Genomic DNA, 5538 nt, shown 5'->3' on the forward strand with positions numbered 1-5538 from the left:
TACACATTCCCTCCAAAACACACAAACTTTCTTCAATGGCGTCTGAATCATCATCTTCTTCATCTTCATCTTCATCCTCCAGTGCATACCAGAGAGAGCTAGACCACATACGCTCTCAGATTAAACAAGTCAAGGCGGGAAGCATCCTTGACAAAGATGGCTTCATCACCCACTCGCCAAATCCAACAATGGCGGAGAGAGTCTTGAAGAAATTTGAGAAGGCAGGACTAATGCGGTACATGACGCATGACTACCGAACCATTCATGACCTCGACTACACAGAATGGTTCGCTCATGCCAAGGTCACGAAGGGCAAGATTGAAAGCCGCTTCAACGAAATAGACATAACAATCTCTGTGGGTGATTTACGAGCAGCATTCGACTTTGCTACGTCGGAGGAGGCAGTCAAGCACCTATCGGACTATAACATGGATAAGCAGGAGTTTTGGGACAAAATCCAATTGGAGACTGCACCACCCAGAGCATCCTCTGCCCTCCGCAGATTTCATTTGAAGGAGAGGTTTGCCCTAGCCGCCGAGCTCATCATAAAATTCATCCTCGGCAAGGTGTCCGGAACAGACGAAGTCAATCTGGACACTCTGAAAATCCTCCACGCCATCTGGAACAACAACAAGTTGGACTGGGCTCACATCATCTTCGACTGCCTCAAACACCAAGTGCAGAGCTCAGTTTCCAACTCCGACCTGACAATCTACAAAAAGGTTGGTTTTGGCTTTGTTGTTCAATTTCTATTGAGACTGAAGGGCTTCGAACTGAGGGAAGGGCGAGAGGTTCATCGGAATACCTATATGGGTAGAACGAAACCTCAAGCTAAGGCAAAAGGTGCTAAGGATGCATCTTCACCCTCAAAGCCTAAGGGAAGGGGCAAAAGGAAAGCCCCAGCTAAGGAGAAGCGCTCTGATGACGAGCTTTTGGACATCCCAGTCAAGAGGGTTGAATTGAAAAGGAAGGCCAAGAGGACCAAGACTGCTGCTGTCACCCAGGTTCGAGAGGTGACACCGTCCGTCATACAAGTACCATTTGAGGACAGGGCACAAGCCCAGGGGGAACCTCAGGCTACACTGGCCACTGAGGTTGAGAGAGTGCCCCCTACCAAGTCCCTGTCAGGAACTTTAAGTGTAGATATACTTGCTGTTGATGGTGCTGAGGATGTTGATGAATCTGTTGGTTTGCCTCAAGAGGAGGCTCGAGAAGTTGAAGGTACTGGGATCAGTGATCCAGTACAGGGTATTGTTGAGGAACCACGACAGGTGGTTCGAGAGGTAGATATTCCAGCAGCTGAAGATCTAGACTGTGTGGTGGCTGCTGATGGTCAGGGCACTGTGGTCAGGAACCCAGTGCAAGCTTTTCTGAATGATGGGTTGACACATGATCTCTCGGTTGTTCGAGAGATAACTGAACAAGCTGTGGAGTGTGCATCAGCAACAGAAATCCTACCTGCTGACTCTGATGAGCTGAATGCTGAAATCACATCTCGATTGAATCAAAGTGTTGAGAATGTATCGAGTTTGGACGACTTCTCCAGAGTACTTCGCTGGATCAACTGGAGAACAGGTCCCTTTGATCAATTGATCTCAGGAGCAGCAGAGATGGAGGCTGAGGAACAATTTGCACTAAACTGGTTAGATCTCACTGAAATCCCAGCCGACGAGCTTCAAAACCGTGCCCATGAGATGCAAGTAATCAGGAGTAATCTTGGTCGATCTGACAAAGGAAAGGGCATAGCTGTTGATGCAAAAGAAGATGAAGCCGAGCCTGAAGAAGATCCTGAACTAGATGCTCAATTTCGAGAGGATATCAGGCTTGCCACAGCAATATCCTTGGGACAAAGTGTAGAACACACGAGAGGTCCAGGAGAGACCTCTGGGGTTGCGCGAGATGATGCTGACACTCCTACTCCAACTGCAGCAATCCCCTTGTCCCAAGTGAGTGAATCTGCTCTAGAAGACCAGGTAGCTTCGAGAGGTGAATCCGAGACCTCTGAAGCACATGAGGTGGCACCTAACTCTGTCTTACTACTGCCACCACCTGAGTCCACACCCTCGAATGCAACAGATGAAGCTCAGACAGTTCGAGAGGGTGAAATTTTGTTGCTCCAACTCCCAGGCTTTCCCATCGATATGGTTAATAGGGAAAGGTGGAGTGCACCAGCTGCTCCTGAGATAATAGATATTCCAGACTCACCAGAGCATACTGAAGTGCAAACAAGTGAGCAACAAGAGCAGAATGAGGAGAACCCTGCTGGTTCGAGAGTTGAGGTTCAAGAAGGTGGAAACCGGGAAGCACCTGCCGATGAATCAACTCCTCCAGTAGATGATCACGTTCCCAGCACTGGTTCGAGAGGTAGTGTTGAGGGGGAACCTCAATCAGATGGAAACCGGGAAGCATCTGATGCAGAGACTCCCACCTTNAAAATATATATATATATATATATATATATATATATATATATATATATATATATATATACACACACACATACATATATCAATCAATACTAAACAGAACAAGTTATTTTCTAATATATAAATATCAAATTTATAAAAATAGTTTACATTATTATTATTATTATTATTATTATTATTTAAAATCTAAATAAATTTAAAATTTTAATATAAAATATTAATATTAGGCATTGAATTTTGTACTTCACACATACAAAATACTAATATATAATAAATAAATGTGATTGCATTTAAATTTTAATTAGTAAGGATTAGTTTGTTGAAATAGATTGTGCATTTTCATTTTCATAGTAAATCAGCAATTTTTTTAATTGCGGCCAAAGGAGATGTTGAGGTTTGTCTTTTATGAGTAACTAGCTCACCTCATCATCACCAGATGGAAAGAATCGACTTAATCCTATGGTTATGATTTTATCTCTACAATTCTACCTATAATTCCATACAATCTTTAATATTTTAGAAGATTCTATGAATTCTAAGTTATGCACATAATTTAGGAATATTCTACAAACTTTAAAAAAAATCCTTCTATATATTAAAGTCATAAAATTTCGACCTTGCATTTTCCCGCCTACTTAAAGTGAGGCCGTTTTGACGAAAATAGTTTGTTTTGACAAAAATAGTTTTGGTTTACACTTCCGTTTTATTAGACTTTTACCGTTTTGGTTTCCCCAACAAATACATACAATACAAATACCAATTCAAATACAAACTAAAGATATGTGTCGTTATCTGGTGCACATAGTCATTAATGATTGTCTTTTTGAAACTCTACAACCCCAAATCTTTTTTAATAAATTTATATACGAACTTAGTCCAAAGGTTCTCATTAGCCTCTGTTTCGATTTTCTGCTAAAAAAATAATTTTATCAATTCAAATGTCTCCAATGTACATATTAGGGAAAGATATCTTCCCACAATCATACAAAAAAAGCTATTCAGTTAGGATTAGTTCGAACCTGAAGGCAGAAACAAAGATTCGCATAACTCAAATTATGTACTGACATGTTAATGTTCTCTTCTATTTTTTTTATAAGGCACCTATGCCCATGTCAATATTTCCAAACACTGTTGATCAATTTACCAAACTGTTAAAGGAAGGTAAGGTATATGCTATAAAAATTTCTTAGTGATTTCTGTTAGGAACATCATGTAATAGGTTTTGATGATACCAACTGTTAAGTAAGAATCCCCAAGTCTCGATACATAGGCAAAACAATGTAAGTTCGATAAGTAAACTAAGAGCGAAAATACAACCGGGTAATTTGAGCTCAACTCGGGAAATATTTAAGCTTAAGGTAAACTTGTTTGAACAACTTAGAAGTTTTCGTGTTGTAAGCAAACAGATAGATCAGAAGCAGGCACGAGACAACTCTGGAGGAATAAGGGTCTACGAGACATCAACTAAGTCTCGAGACACAAGCCAAGTTCGAGAGGTAAGGACCTCTCGATATACCTATCGAGTTCGAGACGTAAAGAATATTCGAGAGATAGACCTTTCGATACATGGGATTGAAACATCAAGTGGTCGAGACATCTTTTATGGTCTCGATAAACCGGCACTTCTCCAAGAGGCTGAATGTTAGTCAACATGTGCAGATAAAATACTCTAAGTTTGGAGAAGAAGAATATCATGGAGATAAAATATTGAAGAGGTGCTGAGCGGGAGGTTTCAAAATGGACGGAAGTGGATGACACGTCAGACCTCCACCACAAACGGTCAAGAAGTGCACCAATCCTGAAGTGGTCAGATTCCCCAAACAAGGAATGATGGGAACACAAAAAGAGTAACTTTATCCAAAAGAAGCAAGTGAAGCATGAACTCAAGAAAGTGGAATATGGAATATTCACTACAAAACAAAAGGCTCAAGTTACAAGACCACTACTCCATGAAAAATGCTGAAATTGTGCAAAGACCCATGTTCGGCGTGGGAGACCAATTTCAAACGGAATAGTTTTCCCTCCAACGGAACTATTCTTCTACTCTCATATATAAGGACGTAAAGACACAGAAGAAAAAGGNATATATATATATATATATATATATATATATATATATATATATATATATATATATACACACACACATACATATATCAATCAATACTAAACAGAACAAGTTATTTTCTAATATATAAATATCAAATTTATAAAAATAGTTTACATTATTATTATTATTATTATTATTATTATTTAAAATCTAAATAAATTTAAAATTTTAATATAAAATATTAATATTAGGCATTGAATTTTGTACTTCACACATACAAAATACTAATATATAATAAATAAATGTGATTGCATTTAAATTTTAATTAGTAAGGATTAGTTTGTTGAAATAGATTGTGCATTTTCATTTTCATAGTAAATCAGCAATTTTTTTAATTGCGGCCAAAGGAGATGTTGAGGTTTGTCTTTTATGAGTAACTAGCTCACCTCATCATCACCAGATGGAAAGAATCGACTTAATCCTATGGTTATGATTTTATCTCTACAATTCTACCTATAATTCCATACAATCTTTAATATTTTAGAAGATTCTATGAATTCTAAGTTATGCACATAATTTAGGAATATTCTACAAACTTTAAAAAAAATCCTTCTATATATTAAAGTCATAAAATTTCGACCTTGCATTTTCCCGCCTACTTAAAGTGAGGCCGTTTTGACGAAAATAGTTTGTTTTGACAAAAATAGTTTTGGTTTACACTTCCGTTTTATTAGACTTTTACCGTTTTGGTTTCCCCAACAAATACATACAATACAAATACCAATTCAAATACAAACTAAAGATATGTGTCGTTATCTGGTGCACATAGTCATTAATGATTGTCTTTTTGAAACTCTACAACCCCAAATCTTTTTTAATAAATTTATATACGAACTTAGTCCAAAGGTTCTCATTAGCCTCTGTTTCGATTTTCTGCTAAAAAAATAATTTTATCAATTCAAATGTCTCCAATGTACATATTAGGGAAAGATATCTTCCCACAATCATACAAAAAAAGCTATTCAGTTAGGATTAGTTCGAACCTGAAGGCAGAAACAAAGA

The sequence above is a fragment of the Ipomoea triloba genome, chromosome 13, assembly GCF_003576645.1.
Source record: "Ipomoea triloba cultivar NCNSP0323 chromosome 13, ASM357664v1".
Taxonomy (NCBI): Eukaryota; Viridiplantae; Streptophyta; class Magnoliopsida; order Solanales; family Convolvulaceae; genus Ipomoea; species Ipomoea triloba.